Source organism: Ovis canadensis, chromosome 2, assembly GCF_042477335.2.
Source record: "Ovis canadensis isolate MfBH-ARS-UI-01 breed Bighorn chromosome 2, ARS-UI_OviCan_v2, whole genome shotgun sequence".
In the NCBI taxonomy this organism is placed as follows: domain Eukaryota; kingdom Metazoa; phylum Chordata; class Mammalia; order Artiodactyla; family Bovidae; genus Ovis; species Ovis canadensis.
The window spans coordinates 26320561-26337804 of NC_091246.1; the positions used below are offsets into that span (position 1 = coordinate 26320561).

At 44.5% G+C, this 17244-nt stretch overlaps 1 long non-coding RNA gene across 2 annotated transcripts; it reads right to left on the reverse strand.

Moving 5' to 3' along the window:
• Positions 1-2591: 2591 nt before the first annotated feature.
• On the reverse strand, positions 2592-14986 carry LOC138433289 (uncharacterized). 2 transcript variants are annotated; one of them, XR_011254233.1, is made up of 5 exons: positions 14881-14986; positions 13347-13429; positions 9596-9715; positions 8724-8914; positions 2592-5973 (listed from the first exon to the last, which is right to left on the reverse strand). It is a non-coding gene; the product is annotated as an uncharacterized lncRNA (long non-coding RNA). The 2 variants fall into 2 exon arrangements; XR_011254234.1 differs by having other exon boundaries at positions 2597-5973; positions 14878-14969.
• Positions 14987-17244: the final 2258 nt, after the last annotated feature.

Below are 17244 nucleotides of genomic sequence, written 5' to 3' on the forward strand. Positions count from 1 at the left end.
GCATCCGGTCCCATCACTTCATGGCAAATAGATGGGGAAACACTGGCTGACTTTATTTTGGGGGGCTCCAAAATCACTGCAGATCGTGATTGCAGCCATGAAATTAAAATATGTTTACTCCTTGGAAGGAAAGTTGTGACCAACCTAGACAGCATATTGAAAAGCAGAGACGTTACTTTGTCAACAAATGTCTGTCTAGTCAAGGCTATGGTTTTTCCAGTAGTCATGTATGGATGTGAGAGTTGGGCTATAAAAAAAGCTGAGCACTGAAGAACCGATGCTTTTGAACTTTGGTGTTGAAGACTTTTGAGAGTCCCTTGGACTGCAAAGAGATCCAACCAGTCCATTCTAAAGGAGATCAGTCCTGGGTGTTCATTGGAAGGACTGATGTTGAAGCTGAAACTCCAATGCATTGGCCACCTGATGTGAAGAGATGATTCATTTGAAAAGATCTTGATGCTGGGAAAGATTGAGGGCAGGAGGAGAAGGGGACGACAGAGGATGAGATGGTTGGATGGCATCACTGCCTCAATGGACATGGGTTTGGGTAGACTCCAGGAGTTGGTGATGGACAGGGAGGCCTGGCATGCTGCAGTTCATGGGTTCACAAAGAGTCGGACACGACTGAGTGACTGAACTGAATTGAACTTTTATATGCACTAGGAAACTAAAAAATTCATATGACTTGCTTTATAATCATAATTACTTTATCAATCTGGAACCAAGCCTGCAGTATCTTCAAGGGGCCCTGTACTGCAAAGTGGTGATTCAAGCTGCTATGGACAAGCTATTGTGAATGAAGCTACTAGCAACATTCACATACAGTTCTTTGTGTGGACATTCATCTTCATTTATGTTGGATAAATATCTAGAAGTGGAAAAATTGGGCCATATGACAGATATATTAAGAAACTGTCAGCAATGTTGGCACCATTTTGCATTCCTACCAAGACTGGCTTAATTTTAGCTGTCCTAGTGGGTGTTTAGTGGTATCACCTTGTAGTTTTGTTTGCATTTCCCAGACTCAATGTTGAGCATCTTTCTGTGTGTTTATCAGTCATTTATATGTCATTTTTGAAAAAGTGTTCAAATCATTTTCCCATTTATAATTGTAATGTTTGCTCTTTTACTAATGAAATTTATATTCTGTTTGCAAAATATGTTTACAAGTCATGTATTAGATATAGGCCTTGCTAATATTTTCTCCTTTTCTGAACTGGTATCTATCTGTATTTTCTTAATGATATATTTCAAAGAACAAAAGTTTAAATTTTGACAAACCTGGCATATCATTTTTAATTGTATTTTTTTTGTGTGTTCTATGAAAAATATTTGCTTTCATTCAATTGAGTGGGCATCATTGTTAAAAATTAACTGACCATCTTTGCTTGGGTCTCTGTTACATCCAATTGGTGAGTATGTTTGTTCTGGCTTTAATGCCATACTACTTGCTTACTGCAGCTTTGTAGGAATTCATAACTCAAATACTGCCTTTCTTCCAACTTTGAAAAAAATTGCTTTGACCATTCTAGGGCCTCTGTATTTTCAAGGAAATTTTAGAATTAGCTTTGCTATATCTACACAAAACCCTGCAGCAATTTTGACTGGAGTCATATTGAAGTTGTAGATCAACTTGAGGAGAACTGATGTCTCAGCATTACTGAGGATTCCAATCCATGAACATGGTACATCTCTCCATGAATTCAGATCATTTTAAATGTTCCTCTCAGCAATGTTCTGTTGATTTCTATGAACAGGATCTGTATGTTTTTTGTTAAATGCATTTTAAGTATTCTATTTGATATTACAAATGAAATTTTTAAATAAACATCATTTCCAGTTCCTTGCTGTTAATATATACATAGGCAGTTAATTTTTTACATTAACATGTATCCTGCAACTAATACAAGTGGTTTTGTAGATTTATTGATATCTCTACGTAAACAATCATGCCACATTCAAATACAGTTTTATTTCTTCCCCACCAGTTTATGCCTTTTACATCTTCTTGTTCTACTGCCATAGCTAGATTCTCAGTGCAATGTTGACCACAAATGATGAGAGAAAACATACTTCCTTATCTTGCTCCTGATCTTAGAGAGAAAGTATTCAGTATTTCAACAGTATAGACAGTATTGTGTTAACCCTAGGTTTCTCACAGATGCCCTGTATCAGATGAAAAGTCCCTTTCTCTGCTTAGTTTTCTGAAGAAAGAAGCAATCATAGTAAGAGATTTACCATTCATTTCTCAGCAATTTATTTTACTTATTTATTTATTTATGGCTGTGCCGGGTCTTCATTGCTTTGCATGGACTTCCTCTGGCTGTGGTGAGTGGGGGTTATCCTCCTTGGTGTGTGCAGGCTTCTCGCTGTGATGGCTTCTGTTATGGAGCACAGGCTTCAGCAGCTGCCGCACATGGACTCAGTAGTTGCAGTGTATGGGCTTACTTGCTCCACGGCACGTGGGATATTCCCAGATCAGGGACTGAACTCATGTCTCCTGCATTGGCAGGCAGATCCTTACCCACTGCACCACCAGGGAAGTCCTCTTGGCAATTTATTGATCAATTAGAAAAAAACATCAGTAGATACAGAGAAGAGCTGAACATCATTATTTATTTTAACCTAATTTCTATTTATACATCATTAGATAGTCTTTTCAAATACACATAGAAAATTACACATAATGATAATGTAAAATTTCAAAAAAATTAAAATATCTGAAAATATACGAAGTAAATTCTCTTACTACAAAGTAATTAAATTAGAAATCAAAAACAATAAGGAAAAATAAGGAAACCTCTAATATTTAGAAATTAAACTACCCACCTCTAAATCATTCATGTTTCAAAACAAGAAATCAGAAATAATTCAGAAAATATTTCAAACTGAATGATAGTGAAAAAACAGCATATTAAAAATGTACACTATACAGCTCAAGCAGTGGCTAAAGGGAAGTTTCAGCTTTAAATACATATGTTAGGAAACAAGAAATGTCCACCCCAAGAAACTGAAAAAAAAAAAAAGAAGAAGAGCAACGTAAACCCAAAGTAAGTGGAAGGAAAGAAGTAATAAAGAGCAGAAATCAACAAAATAGAAAATAAACAATGCCAAGAAATTGCAAAGCTAAATCCTAGTCTTTTAAAAACAACAAAATAGATAAACTCAATTAAAAATTCATAACAGAACATCTCATCAATATCAAGAATGAAAGATTGGTAATCATTTTAGATATTCTAGATATTAGAAGGATAAGAAGCCAATTTTTTTATTTTCTTTAACATTTATTTATTTGGCTGCATCGGGCCTTAGTTGCAGTACACGGGATCTTTCATTACAGAGTGTGTCCTTCTCTAGTGGCATGCAGGATCTAGTTTCTCTGCGGCATGCGGGATCTTTGTTTCCTGACCAGGGAAACAATCCACATCCCTTGTATTGGAAGACAGATTCTTAACCACTGACTATCAAGATGTCTCTAAGCCAATTTTGTAAACAACTGTTTGCTAAGCACATTGGCAACTGAATAAAATGGGCAAACTCCTTGAAAACTACAGCTTACCAAAATTTACACAAGATGAAGGAGAAAATGGGAATAGCCCTATATTTACAAAAAAAAAAGTTGAGTTTGTCATCACAAACCTCCCCACCAAGGAAACTCCAGACCCAGACTCCAAACAAAACCCACCAGGTATCATAAGAGAAACCTGTCAAATATTCAAAGTATCAACATCAATAGTGCACAAACTCTTTCAGGAAATAGGAGGCAGAGGGAACACTTCCCAACATGCTTTCTGAGTAAAGCATGACATCAGCACTATAATGTAACAAAAAATGACCTCTAAAAAAGGACCTTTTTTAAAGCATCAAGTTAACAAACTAACACTTTCATGAGAATTTCAAAATCGAAGTCAGCTCCACTGTAACAGAAATGACTAATTCAAGCCACTAAGAACCAACTTCAACTCCCATTGTAATATTAAACTTCATTTCATGATGTCTTTTAAGATCTTGCAGTGTTTGGTAATAAATGATTGCTTCAAAAGAAAAAAATAAAATGAACTTTGGGCAAAGAAATCCAGAAAACCAAATTACTGGTTTAGCAGAAACCCAAATATAGTACTTGAACCCTGGAAAAACTATATGTGTTTTGAAGGGAACATTATAGAAAAATCCAGGAAGCAAATGGGCCTATGCTCCTAGTAACTGGCATGTTCAGCAGAACTTATAAACCTGTAAATGTGAATTCTTTGAAGAAAGCATTGCAGTTTCTATTTTGACAGATGTTCTTGTGGTTTTTCACTGTGTAGCTAAAGTGACCTTCCTGCTCAGAAGATCTGTGATAATGAGAAGTGAGAACTTCTTTAGCTAGTTATTAAGAACCAGCATGCTACCTAGAGGATAAAACTGAGTTCAAACAGTGACTCTGACCCAGTGAACATGCCCAGGGGTCATTCAACATGGCCAAGCATCCCTCCACAGAATAATTTCATTAGGATTTCCCGGAGAGAGAAATACACACAGCTATAGAAAACCAACAGTGACTACATTTCCCAATTGAAAATTCAGGGACTACATTCTGACAAAAGACTTTGTGGCTGGCAGCCTGACAGTACTGGTGGTTTATAAGAACACTATAAAGCTTGTTCATGATTGAAATAGGAACACAGAGAATCTGGGGCATTGGGCTGCCAGCATGATTCCAGTGTGGTCTGCAGCCTTGGCCCACTTGCAAGCTGCTCATCTTGCTCCATGTCAGGGACATTGAAAGCAAAGAGTGAGTGTTTAGAACTTTTATAGCAATCTGAACTCTGACCACATCCAATATGTGCCCATTTTTCACTAATTCATGCTTATTGCTTCTTAGAAAAATGCTAGTCCAAAAGAGATTGAGAACAACTAAAATGATGCAGTCCTTCACCAAAGATTGTGTGTGATGCACTGTCCTAGAAGAGTCTCTAGGAAGTGTGATTTTACAGCTGTCAGTTCTGGTGGGAATCGCAATTAATTAGCTACTGATAAGTGGCTTCCACAGCAGCGCATTGGTAAAGAATCCACCTGCCAATGTAGAGGACGCAAGAGACGCTGGTTCAATCCCTGGGTCAAGAAGATCTCCTGGAGAAGGAAATGCCAACCCACTCCAGTATTCTTGCCTGGGAAATCCCACTTCAGAGGAGCCACAGTCCATGGGGTTGCAAAGAGGTGGACACGATTGAGCACAAGCATTAGCTACTGACGACACTCAGGGTGTCAAACTTCCCAGATGATGTTTAAAATAGACATGAATGAGGAATTCCCTGGCAATCCAGTGGTTAGACTCCCTTGCATTCACTGCCAAAGACTCAGGTTCAATCCCTGGTCAGGAAACTAAGATCCCGCAATCTGTGCTGCACAGCCTAAATAAATAAATGAATAGATAAGTAAATAGACATGAATGAATGCAAGATTATCTCTGCTGATCTAGTCACATCCTCCACCTTCCCCTGTGCTTCTGGAGAGAAAAGTGGGGAGGGTGTCTCGGTCTTTGTGCCTAGAAATACCAGGTCTGAGACGTGCCTGGCAGCCTGATCTGCATGTGAGATCATTCCTGGAGTGATGACAAAGTGGGAGAAGGATTCTGGCCCCAAACAAGGAGCAGGAACTTTCCCGCAACTCCCGGGCTGAGAAATTTCTTGCTTCAGAGCAGAAGCCCCGCCCCATAACCACTCCTGAGTGTTTGCAGGGCAGACAGCAGTGTCCTCAGCTGGACGCTGACAGCACAGAGGCTTGGGTCGCCTCACATCTTCCAAGAGTGCTGGAAGCTCCTCCGTTTTTCTGAGTCAGCCCCAAGCTTCACCTCAGTGTGGTTACTTCCAGATGCAAACTGGAAATGATGTGGCCCTTTCTTGTTCTGCAGCCTCCACAGTGAATGTGTGTCCCGTGTCCTGGGATCCCATCATCACTGGTGATCCCTTTATTTTCTTTTCTTTTAAAAAACTGTATTGGAGTATAATTGCTTTACAATGTTGTTATAGTTTCTACTGCACAACAAAGTGAACCAGCTATATGCATACATACATCCCCTCCCTCTTGAGCCTCCCTCCCCACCTCCATCCCACCCCTCTAGGTCATCAAAGAACGCTGAGCTGAGCTTCCTGCGCTGTACAGCAGCTTTCAACTAGCTATTCATTTTATGTATGGTGGTGTATATACGTCAGTGATACCATCCCAGTTTGTCCAACCCTCCTCCGTCTCCCACTGGGTCCACATGTCCATTCTTTGTCTCCAGCTCCATTCCTGTCTTGCAAATAGGTTCATCTGCATCATTTTTCTAGATTCCATTCTATGAGTGCATGCTCAGTCACGTCTGATTCTGTGCAACCTCATGGACTGTAGCCCGCCAGGCTCTTCTATCCATGGAACTTTCAAAGCAAGAATACTGAAGTGGATTGCTATTTCCTACTTGAGGGGATCTTCCCGACCCAGTGGTCGAACTCCTGCATCTCCTGTAGTGGCGGGTGGATTCTTTACCACTGTGCCACCTGGGAAGCCCTAGATTCTGAATATATGCATTAATATTCAACATCTGTTTTTCACTTTCTCACTTCACTCTGTATGACAGATTCCTTTAATTTTCCATGTAGCAGAGGTTTTATTTTACAGAGTTAACAGTCTGCAACCTGCTTACACTGCTCTGAAGGAGGCTGACCCCATTTACCCTCACATTTTAAGGACAATCAAAAAATTCCAGTGTGATATTTGATTTCATGATAAACCCATCTTGTGGCTCATCAAGTTTGCCTGCAGAAGGTGTGTTTGCCAGGGAACAAGCCAAGTATTTTTTCTGTGCTTTGGCAGGGAAAATTTCTGAGGTGGATAAATTTGGGGACACGGGGAACAGAACTCAGGCCATGAGAGGGTCCAGCTGAATATGAAGGGACACCGTGAGGGGTCTGGAGCTCAGAGAGGCAAAGCAGAAGCCAGCAGAGATGTGGACAGCAGCTGGGGCCTGGCTGGAGACCCTGAACATTACACACATGCTTCTCAGCAAGGCCCTGGCTACATGGCTCTGCTCCGCATTCCCATCAGCCTTGGGCTAAACGTCCCACAGAAGGGAGAGCTGAGCTATTCAGGGTGTGGAGTGGGTAGAGGAATGGAGGCAGCCACCAAACATTGGCCTGTGTCCCTGGGGGCCCACACCTGCTACGTGCCCCACCTGACACTTGGGATTGACTTGTTACTGCTTCTTCACCTGGATGGGCCTCTCGGACCTGCCAGCATTTTTAGGGTGATCCATGGCCACACCGCAGGCCCATTTCAGGAGATGAAGGCAAGTTCTTGCCACTCTCCTTGGCAGAGGGCCAGACGTCAGGTCAGCCGATAGGGGACCTTGTTTATGACAACCAGTGAGGTACTGGGCAACAGCCCAAGGCTCACAGTTACCTAGGAGCAGTCAGGGATCTCATGAGAGTTGCTTAAAATCAACATTATTTGTGTAATGTTATGCAGATAAAGTGGGCTTTGCAGGTGGCGCTAGTGGTAAAGAACCCACTTGCCACTGCAGGGAATACAAGAGATGTGAGTTTGATCCCTGGGTCAGGAAGATCCCCTGGAGGAGGCCATGGCAATCCACTCCAGTATTCTTGCCTGGAGAATCCCATGGACAGAGGAGCCCAGCAGGCTACAGTCCAGGAGGGTGCAGAGTGTCGGACATGACTAAGCACGCCTGCACACGTGCACATAAAGTGAGCCATCAACTGGAGGACGAGGGTCGCTGGAAGTCTCCAGGGGATCTCAGACCCTTCCCCGCCAACCGTGTCATCTGAGGACAACTGTGAATTCTCCCACACAGGGGCAACTCTGTCCCTCACCCTGACCCCTAGGTGGCCGCTGGCCCATTTGTCACACAGGTGGAGCAAGCTTTCAGCAGTGGGTGTGCAGGCCTGGGTGGGAACTTTGAAGGTGACAGAGATATGGATTTGTTTAGATGTGGCCCTCAAGGAGCTTAGGGAAATCAATCACTACAGATGGTCACAAAACAAGGGGAGAGTAAGAAGGTCCAAACTAGCAGGTGGGCAGCCCGGGCAGGGCCTCCACAGCTTGTAAAGATCCACATGGGCAGTTTTCTATGGGTCCAGGGTCAGGTTGGTGAGTTTTATCCTCCCAGCATCTGTCCACTTGGCCCCTCTTTCCAATCATCCCAGCGCCCCCAAGTTCACTGTCCCCCATTAGGCATTTCTCCTCCAATCTCTCTGGCCCTAGACTCCTCACAGCATCCACCTAATCTCCCCAACTCTGCATGATTTGGGGGAAAGGTTGAGGTAGACATGGCCCACCGCTCTGCACTGTTGTGGGCCCTGCATCCCTCACTCCAGCCTCCCTGGCTGGTATATAGTTCCCCATAAGGACCCACACACTCTTCAGGGTGGTTGACACTGTAAGGCTAACCAGTGCAGATCTGGCCTGGTCAGCAGTGGCTCTGCTTGACTCACTCCTTGACTCACAGGAGTGGGCCATGGTGATATGCACTGCCCTCTTTGTCTGGATGCCCCCTCCTACCACCCTTGCCCAGAGAATCAGTACATGTCCATCCAAGGGGTTCTTTCCTGTGGTCAGCTGAACAAGCCCCCAGAACCATCTACTCCTAATCCTGGAACTTGTGAAGTTCACCTCATATGACAAAAGGGACTTTGCTGGTGTGATTAAGGATTTTGGGGTGGGCCCAATATAATCACATAGTTCCTTACCCAGGGGGAGACCGACAGCAGAAAGGAAGAGGATGTGATGGTGGCAGAAAAGCCTGGAAAGATGCATCCTGAAGATGGAGGAAGGAGCCAAGAGCCAAGGAACACAGGTGGCTTCTAGAAGCTCAAACAACCAACGAAATGCATTCTTCCCCAGACACCACGGCTTCAGCCTGGTGAAACTCTTCTGGCCTCTAGAAGAGAAAAGGGATAGAACTGTGCTGTTTTAAGCCATACATTGGTGACAATTAGTTACAGCAGCCCAGGAAACTAACAAACTGCCCAATCACTACCTTGGAAGGCCTTCCAACAGGCACCGCGAGAGAAGGGTGGGGCCTCCCACAACCCCCATGTCAGTGGCCCCACAGCTCCCCGAAGGCCACAGTGACCACCGCAGTGCTGGGCTTTGCAGACATTTGTGAATTGTTCCCTGAGGATGTGGGGAATTGAACCCCAGCCACATGGTTCAGCAACAACGCCATCTATAAGCATGGCCCCACTCGTGACTGACTGGCTGGCCTGGTGACAACTACCACCTGCTTGGTCAGAGATAAGGACTGGCTGAGGAAAAGCCTCTGAAGTTCTTCTGGGGTATTTCAACTTGGAGCTGAGGGTGCAGGGCCAGCCTTCACTGACTAGTGTGAGAGGCAGGCCAGAGAGCCAGGTGAGGCTCAAGGCTGGTCCCTGTAGGCCTCTGGGCAACCTTGACTCCTGGCTTGCCCTTGCCAGACCCAGTGAGTCCAGAGATGCTGGCTGTGTGTGTACATATTCAAAGCAGTGTGAGTCTGATTAGCCATGCTTCCTACTTGGAGCGTCCCTCGGAGAAAGGCAGGAAGAGTGGGCCAGCACCCAGGGGCTGGGCTTCATTCTCTCACCTGTATAGAAAAGAGCTCCAGTGCCTCGGACATGTCATCGGCCCATCATGCCTTGTAGCCTCTAGGGCATCAGGAGGGAAGGACCATCTGTCTTCTTGCATATATGTTCTCCATCACAGCCTGGGGGTGGGGGTGGGGGCCGGGGCCATGAAGCAAGTTGGGAACCCCAACCCAAGACTCCACCCAGAGCAGCCACCTCCTGTCTTGGGGCCCACATCTCAGTTCCCACTTTATCTGGGATAGATCATAAATTCCACACAACAGGCTCTTAAAAAAATTTGTTTACTGATGTAACCTAAATACCTAAAAACATTATGACACACACACACAGATAGGGACTTAGTGATCACTTTTTGGAGGAATGACAGCTCATGATAGATTTGGTTTGTAAGCATGAGCACTTCAAAAATATTACAATTGGAAACAATGTCAAGGTTCCAAATTTAGAACTCTTCTTTACCTAAATGTGCTAATTTGGCAAATTGAAGGCTTGAGTAAATTGTGGATTGTCATGTCCGTACATGGGTTTTTGTTGTTGTCGTTTGTAGAAAAAAGGATCAGCTATAAAACAGTGAAGGCCAAAGAATATATTGACACTGTTCAGAACGGTATTTGCACGTTGCATGAGACAAACGAGAGGCCATCACACAAATAATGACTACAGAAATGCAAATTAAAATAAGGACAGCATTTCTCAATGATTGGGTTGGCAGAGCCCAGGGCTCTGTCCACTCCCATGATGAAGTGGAGAGAGAGGCCTCCACCATCAGGGGGAATGGAAACCAGCACAAATCTTGGTGAGTAATTAAAATTGTGTATCCCCAACCCAGGCCAAGCCTTGCATGTGTGACAGAGAAACCTCAGAACAACCACATGCCCACCAGGAGAGGAGCAGCAGCCCTGGAGGAAGGCAGACCTCCTGGGAAAAAATTCGTGATTATTGTGAGGGGAAAATAAGAGCAAACTGCAACCCCACATGGAGAGTGTGATGCTATCGCTTGTGGGAAAAAGTGTGTGTGTGTCCACAAGTCTGTGTGTGTGTCTGTGCATGTGTGTGAGTGTTCATATGCCTGTGGTTGTGCATATGTGTTTGTCACATGTGTGTGCATGTGTCTACTTTTTTAAGCATAAGGTGCAGTCAGGAATAATGGTGATCATCATAGTTAATCGATTTTCACCCTGTGCCAGGTGCTGTTCTAAGCACTTCACACATATTCATGCATTGAATTATCCTAACAATCCTACAAGGGGGTTACAATTGTTACCTCTGCTTTACAGGCTAGGAAACTGAGGTAAGGAATAGCCACATGACCTCCCTAAGGTCCCATGACCTCGTAGGCAGCAAATCTGAACCCAAGTGGCCCAGTTCCAAAACCCAGACCAGAATCACTTTGTTCTGCTGCAAGCCCAAAATATGAAAGGCAGGGCAGGTTATTGAACATTTTAAGGACTATAGATGTTTTTCAGTTTCCTATTGTACTTTTAAATTATTTTTAGATTTAAAGTTATTCCTTTAAAAAAGGAAAAGAGTGACACCTTTTCCCTCACAGTAGAAGAGTGCTGTGAGATTCCTCCTCCTCCTCCTCCTCCTGAGATGATGTAAGTGTGCTTGATGGAGAAACATGGGTAATATCATGCAGTTATGCAATCAGGTGTACATTTCACATGAATTACAGCGCACCTGGAGACACTGATGAAATCCTGGATGCCTAGAGCTGTCAAATGCGGTTTTTCAAAAAAAAGGAATACACCAGCCCACACCCTGACTTCACAACCTATAATTAATTAGGGAAAGAAAGAGAGATCTGTCTGGTTTTGTGACTTCAACTTTCCACCTGAAATATAAAGTTCTAAGAATATCATTTGGCTCTGCTCATTGCTGCCTTTGCTTCTTGCTCTAACTTCCAGACTTTTTTATTTCTATTTTCAGTGCTGCTACCAAAATGAGAATGCAAATATATTCTGCATAATTCATAAGCTATACTATGAATGTTCAAGTGCTACTACTTGTGTCACAGCCACAAACGTAAGCACAAGTACGTCCAGACAGCTGCTCTGTCTCTCACTCTCGAGCCAGCCAATAGAGCCTGGAGTTAAACCCAAGACTTGTCCGCAATTCCGGTCTCAAATTCTATGTTTACTTAATTAACTAGAAAAGGCTAAGCTGTTCATCTCACGTGCTAAATAAGTGGGAACAACTTTGCTGGTGGAAAGCACAGCAATGTTTGTGCCAGGCTGGTACCCCATACACTGTACCCTTTCCCATTTCTGGTACCAAGTATCTTTCTTGTCCACAGTTAGGTTTAAAAAAAAAGTACACATTGATTGAAATTCTAGGCACAAGTCCATTCATGAAATCAATGACTGCTATTTGTGGGTTGACCAGGACAATAACTTGTATCCCACCTCCAGAGATCCTGATCTAGTGGCCTAGGTGGGCTCAGGCATGTGGAGTTTAAAAACTTCCCAGGAGATCACAGTAGGGAGTCAAGTTTTGAGCTTCCACACAAAAGAGCTCCTTGAATAAATCCCATCCCCAGAAAGAGAAGCACCAAGGATGTGTGGTTGTGTCCATCAAGCACATGCTGCATACACCCCACATGCAAGCTCCCTAGGACAGAATGGACACAAGGGAACTACCATGGACACCAGCTGAGGACCAAAGCGGGTCACAGAAATGAAAACACCGCTGTGTGGGGAATACTGATCAATATTGGCACATGCTGCTCTTTGTCCAAATATAATCTCATTGAATTCCTGCTCTGGCTCACAGGCTTAGAGTCACTTCCTCTTCCCTTGAAACTGGACTGGCCAGTCTATTGCTCTGACCACAGACTGCGGCAGAAATGACCTTCTGAGATTTTTGCATCCAGTCCTTAAGAAGGTTTGTACTACTTTCTCCCAAGTAATGTCAGCTCACTGTGCTACCAGGAGGTCCAGGCTGGACAAATGAGTGACCAAAGGTCCCCAGGAGAGGCCCAGGAGATGAGACACCATTTGGGACATTCCAGCTGGTAGAGCTCTCAGTTGAACACAGCCGCAGGAGACCACAGATCCCAGCTGATGTCAAGTGGAGAAGAGCTGGCCCTGCAGAGCCCTGTCCAAACACTGATCCACAGAATTCTGAGCAATAAAATATAGTGTGGTGCTGAGCACCAAATATGGAGAAGGTTTGTTACTTGGCAATAACTAAACCCCACTAAATCTCCTCTGTATTACTGAGGCTCTGCTAACCTATAGTGCCCAGGGCACAGACACACATGTCCCTTGAGGAGGCTTGCAAGGTGGAGGTGCTTAGTAGAGCCAGATGCTGGGAATATATTCACTGAGTGATCTTTTTATGAAATGTCTCCAGTGGTCTGAGGTGACCTGTCCTTACCCAGTCAAGGTGACGGGCCCGTAGGGACCTGGGGGAAGAAGCTGACACTCCACACTGGATGTGCAGCTCTTTACTGATTACCCGGATCCCAGACTCATTTTCTGTCCTGCTTTGTGTCCTCAGAGGTTGCCCCTTGGAACTCTCATGCCTTGTGAGAGTCAGGTGTAGGTCAGTAAGTGCAGGAGACTGGAGGGCGCATCCTCAGGGCATGCAGGGCTTTCTTTGGTGCCACAGTCGGGAGAGGCTAGGGCATCTGAGATGCAGTGATGCAGCTTCCTGCTTCTTTTCCAAGCTGTAGTGTACCACCCAGATCCCCTTCAAGACAGCAAGGTCTATTCCCCTGTGTAGGGAGGTTTGCACAATTTCACTCACCTCACATGCTAGCAAAGTAATGTTCAAAATTCTCCAAGTGAGGCTTTAATAGTACGTGAACCAAGAACTTCCAGATCTTCAAGCTGGGTTTAGAAAAGGCAGAGGAACCAGAGATCAAATTGCCAACATCCGCTGGATCATAGAAAGAGCAAGAGAATCCCAGAAAAATATCTACTTCTGCTTCATTGACTGCACTAAAACCTTTGACTGTGTGGATGACAACAAAATGTGTAAAATTCTTAAAGAGATGGGAATACCAGACCACGTTACCTGCCTCCTGAGAAACCTGTATGCAGGTCAAGAATCAATAGTTAGAGCCAAACATGGAACAATGGACTGGTTAAAAATTGGGAAAGGAGTACATTAAGGCTGTATATTGTCACCATGCTTATTTAGCTCCTATGAAGAGTACATTATGTGAAATGTGGGCTGGATGAATCACAAGCTGGAATCAAGATTGCCAGGAGCAATATCAATAACCTCAGATATGCAAATGACACCAGCCTAATGGCAGAGAGTGAAGAGAAACTGAAGAGCCTCTTTATGAAGGTGAAAGAAGAGAGTTTACAAGCTGGCTTTAAAACTCAGCATTCAGAAAATGAAGATCATGGCATCTGGTCCCATCACTTCATGGCAAATAGATGGGGAAACAATGGAAACAGTGACAGACTTTATTTTCTTGGGCTCCAAAATCACTGCAGATGGTGACTGTAGCCATTAAGTTAATAGTTGCTTCTTGGAAGAAAAGCTATGACCAAACATAGACAGCTTATTAAAAAGCAGAGACATTATTTTGCCAACAAAGGTCCATATAGTCAAAGTTATGGTTTTTCCAATAGTCATGGATGGATGTGAGAGTTGAACCATAAAGAAGGCTGAGTGACAAAGAATTGATGCTTTTGAACTATGGTGTTGGAGAAGAATCTTGAGAGTCCCTTGGTCTGCAAGGAGGTCAAACCAGTCAACCCTAAAGGAAATCAGTCCTGAATATTCATTGGCGGGACTGATGCTGAGGCTAAAGTTCCAAAATTTTGGCCACCTAGTGCAAAAAACTGACTCACTGGAAAAAGATCCTGATGCTGGGAAATATTGAAGGCAGGAAGAGTAAGGCCCAACAGAGGATGAGATGGTTGGATGGCATCACCTACTCAATGGACATGAGTTTGAGCAAGCTCCAGGAGATGGTGAAGGACAGGGAAGCCTGGCGTGCTGCAGTCCATGAGGTCACAAACAGTCAGAGAAGACTGAGTGACTGAACAACAGGGAGGTCCCTGTCCCAAAACCACATCCCTCCAGGCAGCTGACATCCAATGACTGGTTAGGACAGAGTGGAAAGCCTTGAGCCTCTGCCCAAAGTCAGGGATGCTTTGAAGGACACTCCAACTGGGGGTCAGCTGAGGTCACTGTTGACATTAGCTCTGTTCTGGCCTCCCTCTGTCCCACACTGCTCCCTTCCACCAGCTGTCCCCTCCAAGCCCCCTAATTCAGCTCTCCCCCCAACTCCTCCCTCCAGGCCCATCCCCTCCCTCACCACCTCTGTTCCTCTCTCAGGTGCAGATCCCCTGGATCCATCTGGGTGGCAGCCAGCTCCTGTACATTACAGTGTGTTGTCCCTGCAAGTCTGAGGTCATGTTATTATCACCCCCTTTTCACAAGGAGAGAAAGAAGGAAGGAAGGGGTGGAGGAGGAAGGAAAAAGAAAAGGAACTGGAGAATCAGAGAGACATGAAACTGACCAAGCCATCCACTGGTAGATGAGGCAGGTTTAACTTCCATCCATCTGGTTCCAAAATCCATGTGACTGTTAGGGGAAGCACGCTGATTGAAACTGCCCACCCTGGCCAGGCACCATAGTAACCATTTGCATGAGTTGTTTTATGACAGGAGATCCTGATAAGGAATACAGAACTAATAAGCCACCACCAACCGGAAGAGTTCAGGAAAGGTCTAAAGGAGACACCGCATGTCCGTTCACTTCCCGGAATCCCTCTTGCTAGCATCCATCTTGGCTGAGTGATGCGTGTGCCATCAGGAAAGACTCTGAATTAGAATGACTGGCCAAAGACCACCCAGAAACTAATCCCATCATCATAAAACCAGAGACTGTGAGCCATGCGGCAGAGCAGTTCTCCTGGGTTCGCTTACCCTACTGCTCTCCACCCGGGTGCCCTTTCCCAATAAAATCTCTTGCTTTGTCAGCACATGTGTCTCCTTGGACAATTCATTTCTGAGTGTTAAACAAGAGCCCAGTTTCGGGCCCTGGAATGGGTCCCCCTTCCTACAACATGACCAAGGTATTTATTTGATTGTAAAGAGAGTGGCCCTTCTTAGCCTGTCAACTGAGGAACAGAGTTGTAACTCTCTGAGGTGAATTTCATTTCTAAAAGTAGAGGAATAAGAAAATAATTTTTAAGTTTTCCTTTTAATGTGTGAGAAATATGCCTTCTCTCACATGAGTGGAGGAAGCTGTAGGAACCAAGTGAACAGAGGGCCACCATGATGATGGAGTTATTGGGAAATGCAGAAAGACAGAAATGAAACTTTGGGGACAAGCTTGTCACCCTACTCCTGACGTCACCTCCACAAAGGCTTCTCTTGGATCAAAACTCTCCTCTGCCCCCGAATGATGGATCAGCTCTCTTCCAAAGTAGAAAGATGTATGCTAACAAAACCTTTTTCCCCTGAACCTCACACAGTCAATTTCCACAGAAGAGCAACAGCAGAAAATAAAATACCACCTACACTCAAAGTAAGAAAGGGGAAACCACACATTAACTTAGAGATAGCCAGTCAGGGCATCTGGGCACAGTGCCCAGCTCTGACTCCTTTGCTTATACACACAACACACATACACACCCAATGCATACATCACATGCACAACACAAAGCAGAAACAACACATAAAACATATACAACAGACAATATACACAACCCATACAGCACACAACACACATACACCCCATCACACATACATAACACAACACATACACCCCACTGTACACAATACACACAACACATACAACATACACACAACACACATAACACCCACAAAACAGAGAAACACACTACACAAAGCATGTACAACAGACAACACAACACAAAATATACACAACTCACACAAAATAACAGAGAACACACACAATACACATACACACACTTTTGAGCAATCCAGTGGGAAGAAGCAAAGTAGATATGCCCTGACCACCAGAAACAAGGAGATCCCAGGTGGAGTGATGGAGCCTTTCAAGGGGCCAACTCAGCGGCCAGGTTTCCCCCCTGGGGACCCTTTGGTGGGAGGGATGCTGGCAGGTGAAGGTCAGCCACTTAGGGACTTTTCCAAGGAGAAGATGAAGCAAGGGAAACACAACCAGAGCCCTGGATGGCCCAGGAGCTAATTCAAGTCAAACACCACTTTCTAAGGGTCCCTTTGACCGTGGAAGAGTCCCAGCTGTGTTAAACCTTCAGGGTCCTCTGCCCTTTCCTCCTCAGGCTGTAAAGGGAGTGAGAGTACTGGGTGCAGCCCAGAAACCCACTGGGGACCAGCAAGCTCTCAAGAGGGAAGGCCTAGTCTCTCCCTAAAATGGTGCATTTCTTTTTTAAAATTTTTGTCCATGCTCTGCAGTATGTGGGATCTTAGTTCTCAGACTAGTGATCGAACCCATTCTCCCTGCTTCGGCAGCTCAGAGTCTTAATCACTAGACAACCACAGAAATCCCCAGTGTACACTTTGGATTTTTTAACTCAGCTCAGATTTGAATGGGTGAAGACAGAGGAGGTCCCAACAACAGACTGTTTGTGTTTTCTAGTGCAACATTGAGGGGCTTATGATGACATCTACAGAACATTAGTCAGGGGGGATCTTAATAGCAGCATTTACTGCCACCAGCAAAAGGAAGTCTC